Genomic DNA, 25396 nt, shown 5'->3' with positions numbered 1-25396 from the left:
GCACCCAAGAGACAGAAAAGAGGTCCTTGGAAGCAGGTGGTGAGCACCTACTTAGAGAGCTCAGAGGAGGCTACCCAGAGGAGATGACAGCAGAACAGGACTTTGAAGAATCAGTAATTCTCATGAGAAAGAATTTGGCTGCAGGCAGTATGGGCAGAGGGAGCCACATCCACACTGGCATACAAAGCCAGGAACAGAAGCAGCTGGAGCTTGCTGGAATCTAAAGGAAGAATGCAGGAGGTCAGTCACAATAAAATGGCAGGGAGACAGGAGGGAGCATTTTTAAAGTGGCATGAAGTACTGAGACCTTTGTTTATGCACATCTTGCAAAAAGGAGCTAGACTCTTTCCCTCTCCCTTTTGAAAATCCCCTCATATTTATCCATTTGGGCTGCAACTACCTGATAGGAAAAGCTACCAAATGTTAGAGGCAGATATTTTCCCCCAATTAAATATACATACATATTTTTCTCTAAGAAGTCTGTCTGTCAAACTCAAGATTAGCGTGGCCTAGCGATTAGAGCATTGGCTTAGAGTCAGGCAGGTCTGAGTGCAATATCTGATTCCTCCATGTGAATTCTGGCAAGTTACTGTAAACCAAGAAGTGACTGAAGCAGACCTCAATCTATCAAAGGTTTATTTTGCCAAGGTTGAGGATGCACCCAGAAAAAAGCAACACAAGTCACAATAGCATCTATGACCTGTGCTTTTTATAAAGAAGATTTGGGGAACTTCAATATTTAAAGAGGAAAGAGCAAGCAGGAGGGGAAGAACAAAAAGGAGGGGGGCAGGCAATGAGGCAAGTGATTACATTCTCATAAGGCTCTGATTAGTGCTCAGTGAATCTACATTTTACATATAAAAAGGAGGGAGTGAGGGAATGTCAATTATGAATTCTTCTTGTGGCTCGGTAAATCTACATTTTTCATAAGATAAAGTAAGCATGTGAAATTACAGCTATCTGTTTGGGAACAAAAGGAAGATAGTTTTTGCATGGCTCAGTTACCAAGTTAACTTTCCCTTTGGCATAGTGAGTTTGGGGTCCTGAGATTCTGTTTTTCTTTCGCATACTTAAACCTCAATGTTTCCATTTTTCTACCTGTAGGATGATTGCTATGGGAATTAAATAACACGTAGTTACCAGTGTCTGGAGAGTGGTGTCAAAACACAATAACCACTGCTGCTGTTATTATTTTTATTGGCAGTTTCTTAGCATCATATTCCGTTAGTGTCAATTGAATAAATGAGCCATCTCATTATAAATCCTTCCAACCAAGCCCAGTGACAAGCAGGTTGGATATCAGCAAGCAAGCAGCACCTCTGGGAGCCTTGAGATGGGCCAAGAAGAGAAACCACAGGATCCTGAAAGTAGAGAGCGTCCTCTTCCCAACTTACCCCATTGCCTGCCTCCAGTGCGAACTGGGCAGAGCAGCCCAGAAGGTTAGAGGAGCTTTCACATAAACTCCTGACTGTGCATATGGAAATGTGGCCTCTCCTATCCTAGGGGCATGCTTGCCTGGGAAATTGTGAGCCAAGGTTGTTAGGTCATCTTCCTTATGCGGCCCTCTGCAAAGGCATTTGGTAAAGCCTTGAGCCTGGACTCCAGAGAGCACAATAAAAACAGCTTGATTAGCAAGAGCTGAGAATATTTATTCCCTCCAGAAATATTTTCTTAAACAACCTGAGCTATTTATTCAATCTTGCATCTTAGAAGCAAATTAGATGTTGAGGTGAAAGTACCCTGATGAGAATATCAGAGCTGATTTCCCAAGAAGGAAGGATTTCTTCAGAGTAGAGAAATGGAAATGCCTTAGGCTCCTGTTCCAATAAGGGAATCATATGTTTATGGATGGGAATCCGTTATCTATGAGATTGCTCTGGAGTTTTTACAGTCCTCACTTCCATAATTTCTATTTTGAAAAGATGCCAGTCTTATTAACTAGAGGATACCTGGATATGTCAGAGATGAAAATGCCTTTATCACAACTTGAGTACATTCTGCATTGCTAAAATGTATATCTCAGGCCGTCTCTGCAGTCATTCCTCATTACATTCTGGGGCAAGGTTTTCCTACTCTCCTCGCAGGCACAAGCTAGAAGCATGAGGCTACTGAGGAAGGCCAAGATCTAACTCCCAACTTCATTAAAGGTAACTGATGAGTTAAATTTCATAGCTTAGCTACCAAGTCTTTACCTCCCTCATCATAAACAAAGGACAAGTATTTTGGGAGTGTTTCATTAGTGTGCAGATCTATCCTCAGCATTGTACATAAAGCTGAGAATAAACTATGCTCTTTACAATTAAGAGTTTTGTAACATCGAAGCGAGAGGGAAGGTCACGGAAATTAGCATGCCAAATCAAGAGCAAACAATAAAATCAAAGTAATGTAGAATAATTGAAATAGGTCAGAATATAAAACAGAGTATCCTGCTGTGCAACTTAGTATTTGTGAAATCACAGCTATTAATTTTATTTCACTAAGCCTCAGTTTTCTCATCTCTAAGATAGGGGTCAAGCTCACTGGAAAGTCGTAGGATCAAGCAAGATAACGTATGTAGGTAAGTGTTTTGTAAGCTTCAAAGCACCCCCAACGTTAGGTATTATGAGTACCAAATTCTATAGTATAGACTTGATATTCCCCGTTACATTTTTCTAACATGGTGACCACTGAGTTATTTGTGATATCTAGTTTAACAGTGTATCATAACACAAGATATAATGGCTGAGTAATACAGAGAAAATCCATGAAATCTAGAAAATGCATTGCCAAATTGGATTTCTCACTGCATTTAGTCATATTCTTATGATTTTGATTTTGAGTCCCTAAGATACAAAATATTCTTGAGAATTTATGTTAACAACTCTAAATATAACACATTATTTTTTCAAGCTATTATAAATTAGCTATGAACATCACCGTAAGACAATAGCTTTAGAAGATCCCAACTGGCTGCAGTGGCTCACGCCGGTAATCCCAGCACTTTGGGAGGCTGAGGCGGGCAGATCGCTTGAGCTCAGGAGTTTGAAACCAGCCTGGGAAACATGGCAAAACCCCATTTTTACAAAAAATACAAAAAATTAGCCAGGTGTGGTGGTGTGTGCTTGTAGTGTCAGTTACTCGGGAAGGCTGAGGCAGAAGGATTGCTTGAACTGGAAAGGCCAAGGCTGCAGTGAGTTACGATTACACCACTGCACTCCAGCCTGGGCGATAGAGTGAGAATCTGTCTCAAATAAATAAAAAATGAAAATCCCAAAACAGAAATCTAGGGAGAGTGATCACATTAAAAACATGATCTTGCCCATAAGGATTTTACTTTGTTTCAGGACTATTTTTGAAAACCAGGGTTGATTTTTCAAGTACTGTATAGAGTAATGAAAGATCATGAGCAAGTTTCAAATAAGACTCTAATACTAGTCATACAGATTTGCACCTGCATCCATTTATACTCAAACGATGCCATTTGCATGCACAGATTGAGTAATTAAGCAGCTAACTACAAGATCAGCAAACGTAAATGCTTATTAGCCCATCAGCAAATTGGTGCTCATAAAAAATTTCCAATCATACCTTATAGTCCAATTTCTTTTCACCTTGCAAATATTGGCAATATTCTTATACTCCCCAAGTTTCCAAGATTTAAAAAACCTTGGGTTAAAAAAAAAAAAAAAAACTCCCTGAAGTGTTAATTCCCCGTGAAGTTTTCAGAGTTTCATAGATTGAGTTTCTAATATTAGCAAAAATGATTAATTCTCACAAAATACAATGTTGTACAAACGTGTATAGCGCACATATGTATATATGTGTATATTATAGATACATATACACATACATACATATATATACATACATATACACTATGTTTTTTAATTGAATTTTATTACTAAAATAGATCTTACCACTTTCTCATTTACTTATTTTTCAGACTATAAAACTAAGAACCAGAATAAGCAAACACCTCTCATTAGTTTGTGCAGCTAACTAGGTTTGGTTCTCCTTCTCCTGATTCATTCACGTTAGCTTCTTTCCTCTTAGGGAATAAACTTTCTTCTTAGAAAAGGCAGAATACCCGAATAAGCCAGAAAGTAAAAATCAATATATGCAAACAATTTTCCAAAATTATTCAAATTAATTTTTCCTTCTTATTTTTTAACAAGATAAACAACTTGAAAATCTGACATCATGTGATGCTTGGAACAGAGTTGAGCAGTTAGGGGAACGGGGGTTGTCAGACTTTATGGACATCTGGGTCTATAAAATTTCAAATAATGTGTTTTCAGCCTTTATTTTGCCGAGTAAGGACATTTAAATAAAACTGCTATAATTCACTAATGTCATAATTTCTAAAAGAAAAAATATTTTCTTACCAAAAAAACTGATAAGATATGATCTCAGAATAAAGGACTATCTTATAAGTCAAATAATTTGTTTTATGTAAAACTATGTAAATGAAATTTACATAAACATCATTTTTTCAATCTGTTTTGGGCAACTTAGGACATTCTTCCATATGTTGAGCCAAAATTGACCTTCCAAAAACTTTCTCCCATTCTCATTTGTGTGTCCCGGAAGAAATGCTAGTACCGGTGTGGTACCAGTTGTGTACAAACAAGTCCAGTGTCAGACCACTGGATTCTTAGACAAGCACAGCATGGTGGCAGAGACAACCAACATTTATAAAAAGAACCCATGTCTTAAAGGACGAAGAGCAGACCAAAAGATCTGAAAGACATTACTGAGGATTTCAAAAAACTTCTGACAAAATTCCACTCCAAAGACCAAATAATAATGCCAAATAATCATGTCACTATGATTTTTAAAGTGATGACAAAAGCAGAACTACTTGAGCACTGCGTCACCTACAAAGTAATTTTACACTTATTATTTCATATATTATTGATTATGTGGGGGACAAAAAATATCTTTTCCTTCTGCTCCAAATGAACTTTTCCTTAAGCTCATTGGCTGCAGCCCCGTATTAAAAGAAAGATTAACGAGATGAAAGCATATGAATTTATTTAATATAAGTTTGACACGACACAGGAGACTTCTTAAGGAAATTAAGACCCAATGAGGCAGTTGAACCTGGGGGTTGATTTGCTAGCTTTGATGAAGAGCAGAGTCATGGAGAAATGTGATAAGACAAAGGGTGTGAGTGAACTGGAGGGAACTCGGCAAGGCCTGTTGGTTCAGAGTCCTCTCCGTGTCCATTCATCTTTGGAGACAGGGATGCTCCTTTACTGTAGGTATACGGGGAGCACCTGTCACTCATATGAGGGTCTTCTGAACTGCTTCAGGGGAGGAGGCTGGGGGAACATCAGAAAATCCTTCCTGCACATGCCGTTTCTCAAATTTTTTCAGCTTAAAACATTCACTATGCCAAGGTGTTATATTTTGGCATAATGTGTCCTGAGCCATCATATACATGTATTATAATATTTATGTATATTATTTCCCATATTATTTATGTATACGATTATACATATTTGATCACTATTTTATGTTTGGAGTCAAATCAGAACATTTTTATAATAAAAATTACAGGATACAATGGATACAGTTAAGTGTACACTGAGAGAGGTAAAGTGAAGTTCATGAGAATCCTCAGATATCATAGATTTTAACCCATGTGTCTTTGCTGTTGCTCTTCTTTCTGCCCCAAATGACCTTTATCTCTTTAGAAATGCATGAAGGGTCTAATTTCCAGGTCTAGTTCATTGCTTTTTCAAACTCATCTCATTTGTGCTTTATACAGAAAAGTATTATTGCACCTACTGTTGAGTTTTATTTAAATCTGTTTCTGTGGTATACCAGAAGACTCTCAAGGGAAAGAACTGAATCTTACTATTTTATATATTTTTTATCCCATCTCAGGTTCTATGTCACTTTCTTCAGGAAGTCTTCCTTCCAGCTAGGGTAAATATTGGAACATGGTTGGTGTTACCTCAGCACTCAGCACCATATTCATTACCTTAACCTTTGTCAACCTCTACTGCGGTTATCTTATCCTTGTCTGTCTCACCCACTAGAGAACAATACCCGCCATGGTGAATGGCACATGGTAGAGTCTCATTAAGTATTGTGACCAGCAAAGTGACTTACACAGAGTAAATACTCAATAAATTTTTTACATAGGATTATTTATATATATATAATATATAATATATACAATATATATAATATAGACTTCCTGGAATTATTTCTGGAGGTGCAGCTAAATGCGGACATTTCAATTGTTACCTCAAATCAAATATTGTGAATTGCATAATGCATCATCACCTTCCAAAACAATTTTCCCATTCAATTCTCTATATCTGTCAAGATATGATCGATCCTTCTCCATGCCACGCATGTCTCCTAAAGGGGAGGGGAGGGACATTGCTACATCTCCAATGCCAGGACAGAGCTTTGCAATTAGTAGGCACTCAAAAAGTAATTGTTGAATAAATAAAATCTTAAAACTTTGGGGTTTTACTCAAACAGTGTCAACCGTATTGATAATGTTTAGTTTTACAAATGATGAGTACCTGATGTTTGCCATGTTACTTTAAATCACTTTTTGTAAATCTGAAATATTTCAGAAATTTTTTCTTGTGGTAAAAGAGCATAAAATTTACCATCTTAATTTTTTTAGTAAAAGGCAAAATATTTATTCCATCTTATATCAACCATTTAAAAATTTTATTTTATCTTAATGTTTTTGATATATACATGTGTGGGGTACAAGTGTAATTTTGTTACATGCGTAGATTGCATAGTGGTTACGTCAGGGCTTTTAGGGTATCCATCACCCGAATAATGTACGTTGTACCCGTGAAGTAATTCCTCATCCCTCATCTCCCTCCCACCCTGTCATACTTCTGAGTCTCCATTGTCTGTCATTCCATTCTCTATGTCCAGGTGTACACATCTTTAGTGCATTTTTTATCTTAACCATTTTAAGTGTACAGTTCAACAGTGTTTACTACATGCACTTTCTTGTGCAGCCCATCTCTGGAGCTTTTTCATCTTGCAAACTGACACTCTTTATACCTGATGAATAAACCTTCAGTCACTGGTGACCACCGATCTCCTTTCCGTTTCTGAGTCTGATTCTTTTAGATACCTCGTATAAGTGGAATCAGAAACGGAAAGGAGAATGGTGGTCACCAGTGACTTTTTTGTCTTTTTGTGACTGACTCATTTCGCTTAGCATAATGTCTGCAAGTTTCATTCATGTTGTAGCATGTGATGAGATTTCCTTCTTTTTTAAAGGCTGAATAATATTCTACTGCATGTATATACCACATTTTTGTTATCCACTCATCCAGCAGTGGACATTTAGGTTGCTTTCACCTCTTGGCTATTATGAATACTGCTACAATAAACAGGGTGGGTCAGAATAAAGTTCTTAAAAACCCAAGCTCATCTTTGACTCATGTGTTATCATGTTCTAATTATTTTCTCAATCTTTCTTCTGTCTCTGCCTTCTTTTCTCACTGACATTTGTTTCAATTTGGTTCAGCTACTCACTGCCTCAGATCTGGATTACTAGAACAGTGCTCTGATTTTTCTCTCCCTCTTCAGTCTCTTCTTACTTAATCAGTTTTTTACACTGCCCTCCAACTGACCTTCTTAAAACTGCCACATGAATCACATTAATCTCCCAGTGAATCCTCACTCTGGAAGGAAGTAGGGCCTGAATTATAAAGTCCTCCTCTTTCAACTTCATCAATGATTCCTCCTAATCTTTGCTTTTACCAGTTGCTAGGGTTCCACTAGGCAGGGAGAGCACAGAGAAGTGGCAGAGGGAGGCCCTGCAGAAAGGGGCAGGTGAGACCAGACATGGTGGATCATGCCTATAATCCCAGCCCTTTTGGAGGCCAAGGAAGGCAGATCACCTGAGGTCAGGAGTTTGAGACCAGCCTGGCCAACATGACAAGATCCTGTCTCTACTAAAAAAATACAAAAATTAGCCAGGTATGGTGGAGGGTGCCTGTAATCCCAGGTACTTGGGAGGCTGAGGCAGGAGAATCACTTGAACCCAGGAGGCAGAGGCTGCAGTGAGCCGAGACTGTGCCACTGCACTCCAGCCTGGGTGACAGAGTGAGACTCCAACTCAAAAAAAAAAAAAAAAAAAAAGGAGGCAGGGGAGGGCAAGTGAGCTACTCCCTCAAGGAAGATGCCAAAGGAATTGTTTAGAAATATCATTTGAGAACCCATTAGGCTGAGATGGCTCCAGTACCCTGGCTTCTTATGTAAGCAATTCAATGTAAACACTAAAATAAAACTTAAGCTTAACCAATCAGAAACAACCAACTAACCTCTAACTAGGAGGATTCCACTTTAATCAATCAAATGTGTTCTTTATCTTGCTTCTGCAAACACCTCATAAAAGTTTTTCCTGCACACCCCTTCCATGAAGCCCAAACCACTTGTGGTTTGGTGCTGCCCAATTCATGAATCACTATCTCCTCAAATAAACTCTTTAAAATTTCAGCGCACCTAAGTTTATCTTTCAACAGACTGTAGTCAAGATTTTGGGTTCCCAGAGTAAAGCCGGTGAAACATATTTGGGGTGAAAGTTAAAGCAAAATAGGAGGATGAGCAAAAGGAGTCTCTCTCACACACATATACACAATGACGAAGTAGAGAGTCACAGGACTGGGGATAGAGAAAGAAGTCACATCCATCTCCAGTCAGTCAGTCAATATTCCCAGTACAAAACCAAAGGCAAGAAACTAAACCAGCTCATCCAGGAGTCAGGGACAGGGAATTCAGAAATCTCAGAGAGGGGAGCAAGGCGTGACTGGTTGGCGTGTTCCACCTGCCCTTGTTCATCTGATCCTAACTTGTTTTTAAGTAACTTCTCTGCTTTAAACTGCTGACACATTATATTCTTGTGTATGTGGTTTTTAAAAGAATAACCAAAAAATCTTCAAATAAATAGATATATATACATGAATAATCTTTCCCATAATATTAAAAATTCATTCCAAACATTCATGCTACATAATATTCCGTCAAATGTATTTAACTAGTCCTCTATTTATTTGCATTTATGTGAATATCTTTGTGCATAATCTGCTTATTTCCAAAAAGATGGATTCCTAAAAGTAGGCCTGTGTGTCAATAGATTCGAACAACTTTGAGATTCTTTATACATATTGTTCAATTTCCCTCATAAATACATACCAATGTACAAGACCCTGGTTCTCTAGTCTTCCTAACACTGAGCATTGTGAACCACTACTGTATTTACCATCCTAACCTCACGCACAAATAAGATTAGGCAAGAGAGTAAATTTGCACAAAAAAGAACAACCAAGATGAATAAGCAGAACAACTAGCCGCAGAGAAAACAGATGTAAATCAGAAGACAGAAGGGAGTTTTAAAATTTCTTTTTGATATCCTCAGAGAAATGTAAGAAGATATTGAAACCATAAAACAAAACCGTAGGCTGCTATCAAAAAGGAGCAATGCTAGAAAAATATATTCCTTGGTAATTAAAAAATATTATTGCCAAAATGAAAAATTTAATAGAAGTACTGAGAAAGATGTGTAAACCTCTCATAAGGTGTAAACCTCTCGTAAGGTGTAAACCTCTCGTAAGGTAGAGCAAGAGAAAAAAATGGCAGAAAATCAAGTGGTTACTATCTGGTCTGGCCTTTCTGAACACTGAAAATAACAATATAGTTTTCAGACACTGAGCTGGGAGAGAAGGGATGGGAAGGTGAAGTATAAGGATCAAAAATGTCCATCTGTTAAATCAATGGGTCGAGAAAGTTGGCAAAGCAAAGAAGACAGGATAACATATATTACTTAGAGAAGGAAAGGTGTGAACCAAAAGTATCTGTAGACAGGTCTCAATCAATTTAGAAAGTTTATTTTGCCAAGGTAAAGGACGGACCCGTGACACAGCCTTAGGAGGTCCTGACAACAAGTGCCCAAGGTGGTCAGGGTACAGCTTGGTTTTATACATTTTAGTGCAATGGCGCGATCTTGGCTCACTGCAACCTCCGCCTCTCGAGTTCAAGCAATTCTCTGCCTCAGCCTCCTGAGCAGCTGGGATTACAGACGCCCACCACCATGCCCAGATAATTTTTTTTTTTCTATTTTCAGTAGAGATGGGGTTTCACCATGTTGGACAGGCTGATCTTGAACTCCTGACCTCATGATCCACCCACCTCAGCCTCCCAAACTGCTGGGATTACAGGCATGAGCCACCGCACCTGGCCCAACAATTCTTGAAGAGAGCCAGAGGCCAAATTCAACAGATGAAATACTTAAAAATTATTTTCTAGCTTTCTCCCAACACATTATGTATTTGACATGAACATCTGATGATGACTTGACCCCGTCTATCAAAAAAGTCATTCATTTCTTCTAAGATATTAAGGCCCATAAAATTATTCAACCCCCACAATATTCAGATATGCATATTTATTCTATGAATTACTCCTCTGCGGGAAGAAAAATCTTTGCCTGAAACAAACATCTGTTGCCTGCCCATACAAAGCTATTCTCCCATTTGTTCAATTTAGTGAGATCATACATATAGGAACACTTTTTTTATGCCTTTATTATGGTTATCCATATTACAAGCAATGCCCCAGAGTCTCACTGTCCAAAGTATTGAGGAAGAAACTATATTGTGGCTGCCATTGTATTCTAATTATACATATATTTGTATATTTTGGAAGAGTATTCTCTTGCCTGTTGTACAGAGGTCTCTTTTTTGATTTAACCATCTTATTAAGTGAAATGGATAATTTTAAAAAGCATCACTGTCTGCTAAAAAGGGAGTATCCTGGTAGAATGGGAAAGTATGTTGCCTTGAAGAGACAGTATTGCTTCTGAAGGCACCTTGCTTTATGCCCCAGGCAGCTTGCCAAGTGTTGCTCTCACACAGCATTTCCTCCCTCTCCCACACCTGAGGCACAAAGAGAACGAGAGAAAGAGGTGGGGCACGGTGGCTCACACCTGGAATCCCAGCAGTTGGGTATGCCAAGGCGGGCGAATCACCTGAGATTAGCAGTTTGAGACCAGCCTGGGCTACATGGCAAAACACCATCTCTACTAAAAATACAAAAATTAGCCGGGTGTAGTGGTGGGCACCTATAATCCCAGCTACTTGGAAGACTGAGGCAGGAGAATCGCTTGAACCTGGGAGGCAAGTTTGCAGTGAGCCGAGATTGTGCCACTGCACATCACGCACTCCAGCCTGGGCAACAGAGCAAGACTCCACCATCTCAAAAGAAAAAAAAAAAAGAAAATGAAAGAAAGAGAAAAACCTAAGTAATCAGCTCCTCTGCTATTTCAAACAGGTATTCGAAGGTAATCAGAATTGTTCTAGAAACTATTGATAGCGAAAGGTTAAGTGACCTCTTTCATCTCAGAACCTCCAGTGACTACCTCCTCTGTTGCAGGGGCTAAGAAACACAAATGCTTTTCAATACAGCATCCCTTCTAAGTTTACTCTTATGCTTAATCAAAACTAATGAACTCAATTTACATAATTGTTTTAAAGAAAAAGTGCACATGTAAGCAATCCAGAGGGTCACAAATGCCAGTGAACATGAATCTTTGCTAAGGCATTGGGAAATTCCTTTCTTCTTTGTTTCAAAGACTAAGAGAAGGCTTAGTTCAGAAGTGACACTTGAAAAGAATGGCAAAAAGCTTTTGTTGTCATCCCCCTCCTTGTCAACTCATTGACTACAGGGCCATTGTTCCTACCTGGCAGTCAGTGAGAGCCAAGTTTGTTATATAATCTGGAAGGCTTTTGGTTATTTTAGATTAGGTATAGATAGAGGCTAGTTTTTAAAGTGATTTATTGAGTTTGAGCTTCTCAGCTTCTTTAATATGTCTCTGGAACACAATAGTGCCTGCAGCTAGGTACTAGTAGGTATCAATTAAATTTTACTTCCAGAAAACTTTTAATTAAATGAGAAATATCTGAGAAGAGTGAAATTTGGAATACAGATGTTTCTACCAAAATTGGCACCTACAGCATTTCAGTCGGCAAATTCCTCTTGGGTTTTTTTGTTTTGGGCTTTTTTTGTTTGTTTGTTTGAGAGGGTTTCACTCTGTTGTCCAGGCTGGGGTGCAGTGGCCCAATCTCAGCTCGCTGCAACCTCTGCTTCCCAGGTTCAAGCAATTCTCCTGCCTCAGCCTCCCAAGTAGCTGGGATTACAGGCACTCGCCACCACGCCCAGCTAATTTTTTGTATTTTTGGTAGAGACAGGATTTCACCATGTAGCCTGGGCTGGTCTCCAACTCCTGACCTCAAGTGATCCGCCCACCCGGGCCTCCCAAAGTGCTGGGATTACAGGCATGAGCCACTGTGCCCAGCCAATTCCTTTTGTGTATTCACCCCCCCAGCCCTTAACCCTTTCTCCAAGATCAATAAATTACAGACTCTTTTCACCACTGTACTCTAGGAATAACTTCACTTACCACAAATGCAGTGCTCTGTGAGTGTTCACCATGATTGAACAAAATATCAGCAAACCACCTTTTGTCAGCAGACTGAAAAAAACAACAACAAAAAACAAAACTCCTAAACCCACTGCCTGTGTAGCTTTGAGTCATCGTGAATAATTTTAAGAAAATTGGCCAAAATGTCTCATAAGTATGTTATCAAGATAGCAGCAGTAGTACTTTGGTGTCCATTTCTGGGAAATTTAACTTGGGTTATAAAGTTGCATAAGAACGGTGTGGGCATAACCTCATCAATCTCATTTTTGAAAACAACAGGAAAGCAGCACTTCCATCTTTTTAAGGAGTTCTAAGAAGCTATGCTATTAAAGAATGGAGAATTTTATATACCAATTCTGGAGAATTTGTCTTGTATCTGTGAGAAATATTATGCTTTAATTTTTAGGACAACAGCATTCTCCTCTGATAATTTTTAATTCTGTCACTACTGTCACTAAAAATAATTTGCACAGAGAGCTTAGGTTCATACTCTATCACTTACTAATGCCCATGCAGGGCAGGAAAAACAATTGCATATTTAATCCTTTTCTTTTCTAGCCAAAGAAGGAAGGAATGTTTAAGAGAATGGGCTGGAGGCTGGGCGCGGTGGGTCATACCTGTAATCCCAGCACTTTGGGAGGCCAAGGTAGGGTGGATCACGAGGACAGGAATTCAAGATCAGCCTGGCCAAGATGGTGAAACCCCGTTTCTACTAAAAATACCAAAAAAAAAAAAAAAAGCCGGGCGTGGTGGCAGGTGCCTGTAATCCCAGCTACTCAGGAGGCTGAGGCAGAGAATTGCTTAAATCTGGGAGGTGGAGGTTGCAGTGAGCTGAGATCGCACCACTGCACTCTAGCCTGGGCAACAGAATGAAACTCCTTCTCAAAAAAAAAAAAAAAAAAAAAGGAATGGGCTGGAGTTGGACTGACCTTGTTCAGCCCATGGTTCTGCAGCTTACAAACTGTGTGATCTTGAGCATGAGACCTAACCTCTTTTTGCCTCAGTTTCCTCATCTTCAAAATGAGGACTGTACTAATACCTATGGTATAGACCAATTGGGAGCTAAACAATATAATACCTGAAAAATGCTTAGCTAGATTCCTGTTCCTATTGTTATCATTTAACCATTTTAAATTTTTTTCTCTTATCTGTGAAAAGAGGATAATTATTTTGACTAACTTACCATGTTGATGTGAACGTAAGAGGAAATAAAACACTTACCACATAGCTTGGTACCTAATATGCCCTCGATAAATAGTAGTTATAATTTATTACTCTGACTTTTCAAAAAAACAGCAGATGTCATTCCAAATATGGCTCCTTCCCAATGAACTTCAGAAACACTGCCCTCTAGCGACACATCTTAAACCTCCTCCGAGGTTCCCTTTATTTTAGAAGCTGGTTGTAGCACCGCTGTTTCTGGCTTGCTAATGAAATAGGCTTGCTCTGTCCTTTGAAGGTGCACTTTGAAGAGATTGGTCACGGCTGGCCTCTGCTGCCTGCCCCAGGCTCAGGCAGCTGGATACAAAAGGAAAGAAAACACGTTGGAAACATCAGCTCTGTGTGTTCTTGGGTCCTAACAAGCCATTTGCTTCTCTCCTAACTGTTCATGTTGACTCAACCATGAACAGCGTGTTTCCTTAGCAAAATCAACCTGAATGTTAATGAAAAATCAACACAAAAAAGCACAGCACAAAGAATTAGCTAGGGCATTACTTCACAAAGTCACAGATGGGCAGATCATCTTGGAGTGGAGGATAGTTAAAACAGCTGGGCCGGGCGCGGTGGCTCACGCCTGCAATCTCAGCACTTTGTGAGGCCGAGGCGGGCGGATCACGAGGTCAAGAGATCGAGACCATCCTGGCTAACACGGTGAAACCCTGTCTGCACTAAAAATACAAAAAATTAGCCAGGCGTGGTGGCAGTCGCCTGTCGTCCCAGCTACTGGGGAGGCTGAGGCGGGAGAATGACGTGAACCCGGAAGGCGGAGCTTGCAGTGAGCCGAGATCGCGCCACTGCACTCCAACCTGGGCCACAGAGCCAGATTCTGTCTCAAAAGAAAAAATAAATAAAATTAAAAAAACAGCTAATAAGGAGCTCTGGCAGTTAAACCCCAGGTCCCCTGTTAACTGGAGGCCAGAGGAGAAGGAGTGTCTTAGCTAAACCGCAGTGAACTGGGGTGCTGCCGAGACCACCGAACCCCAGTGGCATTCCTGTGTTCATGAACTAGAACAGAAATTGCTCCAAAACGTGCTGGGCCGGCTGGCCCTCATCTAAAGAGCAAACGAAGAAAGGTGATAAATAGTGTCCTTTGTACCATTCACCTGAGTGTCTTCCATAATATTTTTATAGTCTTGCTGCTTTTTGCAGGCAAGCAGATTTGGGGAAATAATTTCTCCAGCTTTAGATATTTAGGACATTTCCCAGTTTAGTGATGACCTTCAGAATCTTTTGCTTCAATTACCTAGATAATACAAGTAAAATGTCCAACAGTAGAGATATAGAAGGAAGTCAGGCCTCAACTGCCTAGATTTCTATTTCTACTTTGTGCTTGACCTTTCAGTACGAGACCCTGGTCTTCAAATCTTGGCCTCGTCCTCATTTCTTCAACAAGCCTCGGCTGACCTCCTTAATGAGATCGGATTTTCTAGCAATGTTTTCACTGAACCAAGCATCCACTTTCTTAGCACTTACTTACATTACATTATATTTATATGGCTGATTACTTGATTAATGTCTCTTTGGTGCACTTGACTGTAAGCTCCATGAGAGCAGGGGTCCTGTCTGCTTTTGCCTAAAATTGCATGCCCACACTTAGCATAAGCCTGGCCCAATGCAGATGCTGAATAAATGAAGAAGGGGAAAATCACTTATTGCTGATATTTAATGACCCCCAAAGCTAAATCTGTTGCTGAACAGAAATGGATGTGGCCTGTGCTAAAGGACCTTAGGACCCATTCACTGTCCATCTGCATGCTGGTTAAAAATGACTTTCTCACACAGATCAGAGGTCCTCTTAGGGGGGAAAATGAGAACTATAGTACAAGAAGAGGGAAAGTAACACCTCACTCCTCTTTCTCTCTAAAACCAGATTCCGCTTAGGGCTTATGTCAGAAGGTAACAACTTAATCTCCAAAAGTAAACTTTGGATTAGGTTTAAATGATCAAAATTCAATTTTATATCTGTGGCTTGAAATCAGGTGAGATACAAGTTTTAGAAAAAGGATAAGATGATTTTGCTACTTCCTACTATATTTCTATTTCATTGCATGATCATGGTCTTTAAAAAATCATCTTACGCATGAATTTGAATTGAAACAAAACTTCTTACCTGGTTTGGGGGAAAAAGCAAGATGTGAGCACTTCTATGTAATTATGTAAAACAACCTCAGAAAATGTAAAGTCAAATTAGGGTTTTCAAATTAAATAGAAAGATAAGCTTTGTGAGTAGAGGGAAACATTCACTGAGGAGTCTATTTTCCCCCTTAAAGTTAATTAAATATTGTTTCATTTTTTATTTTTTTGAGACAGTCTTGCTCTGTCACCCAGGCTGGAGTGCAATGGCATGATCTCGGCTCACTGCAACCTCTGCCTCCCAGGTTCAAGCGATTCTCCTGCCTCAGCTTCCAGAGTAGCTGGGATTACAGGCGCCCACCACCACACCTGGCTAATTTTTGTATTTTTAGTAGAGACGGGGTTTCACCATTTTGGCCAGGCTTTTCTCAAACTCCTGCCCTTAGGTAATCCACCCACCTCGGCTTCCCAAAGTGCTGGGATTACAGGCGTGAGCCACCGCGCCTGGCCAATTAAATACTGTTTTATAGATCTAATACTGAGATAATGGTCCATACAGAACAAATTGCTTTCAGGTCAGTACCCAACATACATGGAAGTCAGGTTTCACTGCATTGATAGAGGGAAATGGGAAAATGAGGCACAAAAAACATAAAAAGCAATGGAAAGTTTCAAAAAATAATCCTCGTGTCAAGAAAATATCCATTTGTTTCCAGATTATGCATTACAGGATTTCAGTCCTAGCCTTGTCCTTTCAATTTAAAACCATAACATTGAGCCAAGGCTATTCTTCTCTGTGTAGCCAAAAATTCATCAAGTATTTTTAAAATGATAACAGAGAGTGGAGAAATAAAAAAAATGGCCCTTTTTCTGAAGGCAATTATATTATATTTCCATGAGTAACATGTTACATTTGTTATTGTAAAAAGGAAACTGACTTTTTACTCTACAAAAAAACATTATTTTCAGAATACTTTTGTATAAGAGAATTAATCTGATCTTCTCTCATTGGCGGGTGAAGAGGGACATGGAAACAAACAAACAAATATATATATATTTATATATATATACACACATGTATATATACTCTACAAAAAAAATTATTTTCAGCATACTTTTGTATAAGAGAATTAATCTGATCTTCTCTAATTGGCCAGTGAAGAGGGACACGGAAACAAACAAATATATATATATATTTGTGTGTATATATATATATATTTGTGTATATATATGTATGTATATATATACACAAATATATATATACACACACATATATATTTCTTTTAACATTCAACATTCTGATACATGGCATATTACAGTATATTTTGGAGGGCTACAGTGGATTATGGAATTTGAAAAACTCTACTTCCTTCTGCCTAACGAAATACTTGTATGGAGTCAGGTAAAATTACGGGGGCAATCAAAAATCTGATGGCAATAGTTTTATAGGTTTTGTTTGATTTAAGGAGTACAGTGACAGTCTGGTTATCATAATCTAGTGGTTGGAAATTAGCTTTAAACACTCTGGCAGCCATATCTCCTGAAAAGTGTTCTAAATGGGCTTGAAAAGCCATGAGCTGGGTAGACTTAGGAGTTTTAGAAAAGAAATCTCTCTCAGTAATGAAGGCGGGACCTTATACTACACTGAGCCCCATAATATCCTGGTTCCTGAAAGATGAGACTCATGTAATCACTCATGGTCCTTATTCTTCAGTGTGTTCCTCAGTGAACATACACAGACTGAGAGTTCACTATGGTTCTAGCATTCTATCAGTCTCACATCTTAACATGAGTTCTAAGATCATTGTGCCATCTCAACAGTATGCATTTTATTTCTATTTTTTACTAGATTTAAAAAATCTTTATACTGTGATGGGTTTTTGGATACAGTTAGGACTTCTAGGACCCTTATAAACACTGTTTGCTAAGCTGTATAGGTGTCCAATCTGCCCTTTGAGACTAATGGCCCTAATTACATGACTGACGTACTTTACAGATAAAGTGAAATCACCTCAGTACAATGACCTTAGCTCATTCATACCTGGCATGTTCTGAGTAATGTAGTTACTTTCATTTATATGTGAGTGTATATTTTACATTATCATTATCACCACATCTTAGCCCATTCATCCGTAGTGTGGTCTTAGGGAAATGAAAGGAAATATGGGAAGGTTCAGTGCTGATAAAGGAACTGAAATTAGGGTTCCTACAAATGCAATGGTAGACTGATTCCTGTTTCAGAGTCAGATCGACAAAAATAACTGAGGGAAGAAGATAGAATTGGCATCAAAGAAGTAAAATTACAACTATTTTCTTACCCTACACTGGCAACAACAGTTAAATTTGAGTTCTTTCCAATTCCCTAAAGGACCAGGCTTTCTCTTGGTTACAATATGCATGGATGTATTCCTAAAAAACTGTATAATCTAAATTTTTACAAGACTAAATGTATCACAAATACACAAAGGAAGTAGTTCTCTTTCCCTCCTAAAAAAATAGATAATGTGACACTCCTATGTCTCTTGTGTCTCGCAATTAGTTCTATAGTATGTCACAAGGAATTTGTTACTACTAACAGCTGAAGTATCAAGGTTTGTGAATTATTTACTTTAAAAAAATGTTGAGTGTGTGCAAGATTTTCCCTACAATAAAATCACTTTTATTAATTTCCATTTGACCATGCTTCCTTGAGTGGGACAGAAAAGGATGACATTTCAACCATTATACTGGGAATTGTCTTAATCCATGGCCTAAGTTTGCCAAAGCTGAAGTGATTGATTTGCCAGTGTGCTGTTTATAATCATGGTGTGATAATTAAGTGATTGTGATGTTTCACTGGCCCCACAAAATTGTTTTCAGTTTTGTCAAGATCTAGGTCTGCTCATGGGAGTGTTGGGTGTGTGCATGCCAGCACTCGTGTGCATCGAGGTGGAAAAAGAGACTGAAATAAATATTATTAAATAATTATGCACTCTTTAACGTTTTTAAACTCGCAGAATTCTGATACCCAAGAGATGGTTAATTGACCATAAAAATAAGTCTGTGCTTATGTCTATCATACCATTTGATCATTCTACAACTGTAATTGCTTGTTGACCTATCTGTATCTCTTGAGTTCCTTGAGGATGACAACAGTGTCTTACACACAGAGCACACCCAATAAATATTTGTTCAGTCAACTTCAATAAACATTATTTAAAAAAATCTATAAAATGTGAATTTATACAAAAGCCAAATGGGGAGTCAATTAACTTTACAAATTCCTTGACAGAATGTGTGCTTAAAATTATCTTAGAAAAAGTCGATTTGAGGAGTCCACCCATTAAATGGACTTTTTTTTTATTAAAATTTTTTTTATTTTCTTTTTTTTCTTTCTTTTTCTATTTTTTTTTTTTTTTTTTTTTTTTTTTTTTTTTTTTTTTTTTTTTTTTTTTTTTTTTTTGGAGATAGGGGTCTCACTATGTTGACCAGGCTGATCTCCAACTCTTGGCTTCAAGTGATCCTCCCATCTTGGCCTCCCAAAGGGCTGGGATTACACGTGTGAGCCACTGCACCCAGCCGATTCTTTTTTTTTTTTTTTTAAGCCAAGCGTATTTGTACTTACTCTTAAGGAATTTCAAACTCTTTACTAACATTAATTCAGTTTAGTTCAACCAAGGTTGTTAGTTTCTACTCTGTGCAAGATTTTATGATGTGTGCTAAGGAAACATGATGAACTAGACATACTTCTTATTCTTAAATATTAGGTGTGCAAGTAAGTAATTGTAATATAGCATGAGAAGGGTAGTTATATATATATGCACATATATTATATATACATACATATTTTATATATATATACATACACATATGTAAAATATCCAGTTATCATAAAGGAGGGAAGATCAAGCCTACTAAGACAAGTTCTGGAAGTTTTCCTGACAGAAATGACATCTTAGCTGAAGCTTCAGTGATGGATAGTTGGTGATTAATGAGCAAATCATGGGGAAGGAGAAGATAATTATCCTAGGAAGATAGCACAGCATCACAACAACAAGCACAGAGACATGGAACATCATGGATGGAAATAGATGTGCCAGGGGAATGTGTTGAAACATGTGGTTAGGGAGGCAGGCAGGTTGCAGACTACGTAGGGCCCACCCAGCATGACATTCTGAGGAGCTAGCACTCAATACCACAGCCAGGAGTTCTAAGCCTAAAGTGAACACAATTATATTTGTGTTTTTAGAAGCCCACAAATGTGGCAGGAGGATGATCAGAGAATGAGAATTGTCCTGACACTTATTTTGCAAATGATAAGGCAGGAACTTTTAAATAATGCCAGACAGTGCCACAAGAAATACAGAGAAAGAGGTAGACGTAAGAAAGAGTCATGAAGCAAATCCACAGAACTTGGAGGTGAGTAGTGATGGGGTGGTGATGAGTATTACACCAGGCTATTAGCATCTCATTAACACTTCTTAGATCCCCTAGACAAGTTCTTCTGCACTTCAGCATCTCAAAATCACCTGAGGAGCTGTTTAAAACCCTCAAGCCCAGATGCATGAAGTCAAAAATCTCTGGAAGTGGGAGGCCATGTCATTATGATTCCAATGTGCAGTGAAGGCTGAGAAGTACTGGTGTAGATGAAGACTCTTCCTCTAAGTTATTTGGGAAGAAAACGAGAGCTTAAGTGACCCATCCAAAGTCACAGATAATGGGAAATAAAATCCAGGCCTCCCATTTCCCAGCCCAGTGGTCTGACCACCAGATTGAATTACACCTAAGAACATCAGCAGATCGTTAACCAGCACTGACAAACCAGGTCCACGGCATTTATTCATTCACACTCCTGTGTGCCCAATGCTAGCGGAAACTGACCATACTAAGAAATAGCAGATATTTTACTTCTTGAGATGATGATGTTGGTGATGATGACAAATTGCTCAGAAAAACATAATACTCCTAAATGTAAAGCCAAAGAGTATACAATGCAAGGTATAATTAATGCTAGAAGCACTTGCTGAAAGAGCTACAAGGAGTTCAGAAAAAATGAGAGTTAACTCTGGAAAAGATCATTCAAGGAGGAGACAAGACTCAGCAGAATGTAAACTTGACATTATGAGTATTTCAAAAGGCAATGAATGACATTTCATAATCTTTCACTAGCAATCCAATTAATTCTGACAGGTATGCACGTAAGTTACTTAGTATTGCTTTTGCTAGGGAAGATTTAGTAGATTCAGGGGGCACTTACTGCCCTTGCACAACTTTTAGTCATAAATCAAAATGTAGATACAGTCATTTTATTAACAGAAGGATTGGGTCAATTGGAGAAAAAATCCAATTAACAGTGAAGGAAGATGAATTATTATTAACAAGTTCATGCAGTTGTGAAGAATACCTTCAAAGTGTTTCTTCACACAGAGTAGATAATCTGTTTAACTGGCATAGTGATAATATTCACTGTGCCTACACGTAAATATCATGAAAGTACAAATTTAATACTCAAGACTTTATCTGGAGAATCTAAAAAGACCAATTTCCTATAATATTACAATAATTCATCATCCTATAACCATCATTCCTTCATCCCTCTCTCCTTTGTACTACATTGAACATAGTTTCATCTTTCCTGTGATATCCTCATCCTTTGAGTTTTAGATGTCAAGGTACAATCTACTGCCTTGTCCACTCCCACAAATACCCACTCCTGTTGGGAGAATCCATGGTGAGTGGTGAAGAGCATGCACACTGGCCTCAGACTACCTGGGTTCAAATCCTGGCTCTATCATTTACTAGCTAGATGATTTTGAGTAATTTATTCAAAATTATTCAACCTCTGTGTGTTTCAGTTTCTTCATCCTTAAAATGAGAATAATAGTATCTACCTCAAAAGGTTGTGGTGAAGATGCTTCAATCAGTTAAGACTTGCAAAGTGCTTATAACAATGCCTGAATACAATATGTACTCAATAAATATTGGTTATTATTAGAGTGTCCTGTGCTAGCAGGTGTTCAGTCAATATTGCATGGAAGGGTTGTTAAGAGACTGATGACATAGAAATAACGCGAAAGATAAAAGCATAGCAACATACACTACAACCAACAAGTCTTGGTGTTGGCCAGGCACGGTGGCTCATGCCTGTAATCCCAGCACTTTGGGAGGCCAAGGAGGGTGGATCACCTGAGGTCAGGAGTTCAAGACTAGCTTGGCCAACATGACGCAAACACTAAAAGTACAAAAATTAGCCAGGCGTGGTGGCGTGCACCTGTAATCCCAGCTACTCAGGAGGCTGAGGCAGGAGAATTGCTTGAACCGGGGAGGCTGAGGTTGCAGTGAGCTGAGATCGTGCCACTGCACTCCAGCCTGGGTGACAGAGTGAGACTCTATCTCAAAAAACAAAATGTCTTAGTCTTTTTCCTAATGAAATTCATACTTGGAGTAAAATTCTAGAGAACTTCTGTAACTTCTCTTTGACTTTTATAGCTATAAAATAATGATGTTAGTACTTTTTTACCCCTTCAAACTGACATTAGGATTAATTCTATAATATTTAGTTTGGTGCAAAAGTAATTGTGGTGCAAAAGTAATTTCCTTTTAACGGCAAAAACGGCAATTACTTTTGCACCAACCTAATATTATAGAATTAATATTTTTGAAACATTTGAAGATTGTGTTTTGCAGGTGCAAAATATCATTTTTCTCAATATCTCAATTTCTGTCCAAAGCTTTCCAGAAAGAACAGGGAACTATTTCTGATGGAATCCTCAAAGAGCTGAATACCACATTCTTTGTTCGACTTGGCAGACTTGGAGCTTCGTGAGTGCTAATTGTCTAATATTAATGCACATAGAGTGAAGACAGATGCAAGCCCTATCAAGAGACTGTGGTGGAAGAACAAAGGATTGTGACAGTGCCTTTTAAGGAAAGTGGCATTGTCCTGCGCTATCTTTTAAAATGCCCAAATAAACCGGCATATGTCTCATGACATTCTTACCTATGTCAAAGCATTAAATTGATGCCTCGTTGAATTCAAAGTGATCCCATCTCTAAGCTCAATGTCTTTAAGAGTGATAAACCCAAATGCAGTGGAGGATATTCAGTGCACAACCCCAGGGAATAAAAATGTATGTCAGACACTGATTTATTAAGTAATTTCTGTGAAAGCTGCACCTCGGTGATACATCGCGGGGGCTGAGTTATTGGCGGAGGATGTCCTAGGCCACGTGGAAGCATCCCAAGCTTCTTGAATTTACAACTCGCTGAAAGAAAGAGGGGAAAGAGCTGCTGAGAGAAAACCACCATTCCATTTAGGTGGTTTGTTAAATTGTGATTTGTGGCAAGCACTCATTTCAAAGCCACTGTGTTTTGTTTGATGAGTTCTTGCCTTTGCCTGTGACATGGAACCACATGTTCTCTGAGGAGGCTAACGGAGGGCTGCAGGAGCTCTGTGTCTGCCTCCAGGATGCAGAATGGCCAAGTGCATTTTCCACACAGTGGCTTCTTCTCCAATAGATCACTGTCACTCTAGCCCCTGATCTAGACCCCAAATCTGTGAAAACGGATATTAAATTATTCCACATGACAGTTTCTGTATGATTTCACTTCAAAGGCTTTTAAAGCTAAAAGGAGCCTTAGAGATCATGTAGAGACAAACTTCTCATTTTATAGATTAAAAAATGAAGACTCAGAGAAATGATGAGCCTTGGCCAAGAACACACAGCCAGGCCCTGGTTCAGTCAGGACTGGAGTCCAGTGCCTCAGACATAGACCAACACCCTCCCCCTGCTTGAGCTAATGTCTGCATCACTGAGGTTGGATTATGCTAATGCATACTGCCCTTTGCTTGAGTGCCTGATATATTACCTAAACACAGCTTAGGACATTAGGAAAACTCAAACACACAAACAAACAAACAAACAAACAAAAAACAACAAAGGAGTGATGTGCTAGGCATTGTTGCTTATAGTAAAGTTATGGGCAAAAAGCCTAAAATGCAGGCTGCTTTTAAATAGGCACAGAATAAGCCAGGTGCGGTGGCTCACACCTGTAATCCCAGCACTTTGAGATGCTGAGGTGGGCAGATAACTTGAGGTCAGGAGGTTGAGACCAGCCTGGCCAACATGACAAAACCCCAACTCTACTAAAAATACAAAAAAATTAGCTACTCGAGAGGCCGAGGCAGGAGAATCCCTTGAACTCAGGAGGCGGAAGTTGCAGTGAGCCAAGATTGTGCCACTGCACTCCAACCTGGGCAACAGAGAGAGACTCTATCTCTGGCGGAGGGGGAGGGGGGAGAAAGCAGAGAATAATATGACTAAACGGCTTGATTAAAAAGTGTTAGTTTTCTTGGGAGACCCAGGCAGGTGGATCACCTGAGGTCAGGAGTTCGAGACCAGTCCGGCCAACATGATGAAACCCCATCTCTACTAAAAGTACAAAAATTAACCGGGTACGGTGACAGGCACCTGTAATCCCAGCTACTCGGGAGGCTGAGGCAGGAGAATTGCCTGAACCTGGGAGGCGGAGGTTGCGGTGAGCCAAGATCACACCACTGCACTCCAGCCTGGGTGACAAGAGCGAGATTCCGTCTCCAAAAAAAAAAAAAAAAGTGTTAGTTCTCAACGAGGTAACATAGAGCATGCTACAGTGAGCAGTAAACATACTGTTTGCAAAGATTTCCAACTCATTGGCCTTATCTAAAATATTTACAACCTATTTCCAAATCTTGTGTTATTTCACTGACTTTCTTATGATTCAACCAGAAGCACATGCCTAGTCAACCACAAGTATTTCTTTCATGCCTATTATGTACTGTTTAATATAATTCTCAGTGATAAGCAGAATACCAATTCAAAATTTCAATTGGTTTGAAATACCAATGCAAAATTAGCTGTTAAAAAAGCAACTTTATAATATCCACCTAAGATTAGATGTGTGTCCAACACAGGATGCTAATTAACATAGAACATTGACTTTCTGTTTTCTCTTTTTCTTTCCCACTTTCTCTCTATATAAATATTTATGCTCACACACACGCACAAACATATCTGTGTAGGTACATATGTATATATAGATACATCTCTTGACATCAAGTAGTTTGTGTTTGTGTATAGCATATATACATATACTAGGGCGTGTGCGTGTGCGTATTACAATAGTCCCATCAAAGTGGTGAATATATAGGTACACAGACTGAGTATGCTTGGAGTTTAGTACACTGGAGAAATTGATAGATATCTACATATGTATATGTGTGTATCTATCTATCTCTCTACCTATCTATACCACCTCCCTTGACCTTGGCTTTGTTCCTGGAGCATAAAGTAGCCAAGGTACCAAAAAGTAAACTTTTCTTTGATTTTGGAATCTTAACTCATTAAAGCTATTCAAAAGCTTGGAAATCTTTGAATGGAATAATCTCCCAACAAATAGTGAATGAAAATGCATGACCAAATGTCATTGCTGTGTAACAGACCACAAAAATAAACCTTGAGTCTAATCAACTTTTATTTAAGTTCACATCTTTCAGCAGCAAGTTCCAGTTTTCCTAAACCATTTGCCTTCTGATGCTTAGAATTACATGAAGCGAGGAGATTGGCTTCATATTCTGCAGGGTGGTGTATTGTAGAGAATCAGAACAGGGCTGTTGCAGTAATGGGAGAA

At 38.9% G+C, this 25396-nt stretch overlaps 1 long non-coding RNA gene across 1 annotated transcript; it reads right to left on the bottom strand.

Annotated features, from left to right (window-relative positions):
* Nucleotides 1-95: 95 nt before the first annotated feature.
* Nucleotides 96-14764, bottom strand: LOC117975570 (uncharacterized). The gene is made up of 3 exons (XR_004665861.3): nucleotides 13676-14764; nucleotides 12434-12505; nucleotides 96-220 (listed from the first exon to the last, which is right to left on the bottom strand). It is a non-coding gene; the product is annotated as an uncharacterized LOC117975570 (long non-coding RNA).
* Nucleotides 14765-25396: the final 10632 nt, after the last annotated feature.

Source organism: Pan paniscus, chromosome 14 (genome assembly GCF_029289425.2).
Source record: "Pan paniscus chromosome 14, NHGRI_mPanPan1-v2.0_pri, whole genome shotgun sequence".
Lineage (NCBI taxonomy): Eukaryota > Metazoa > Chordata > Mammalia > Primates > Hominidae > Pan > Pan paniscus.
This window is presented reverse-complemented; position numbering and strand designations above follow the sequence as displayed.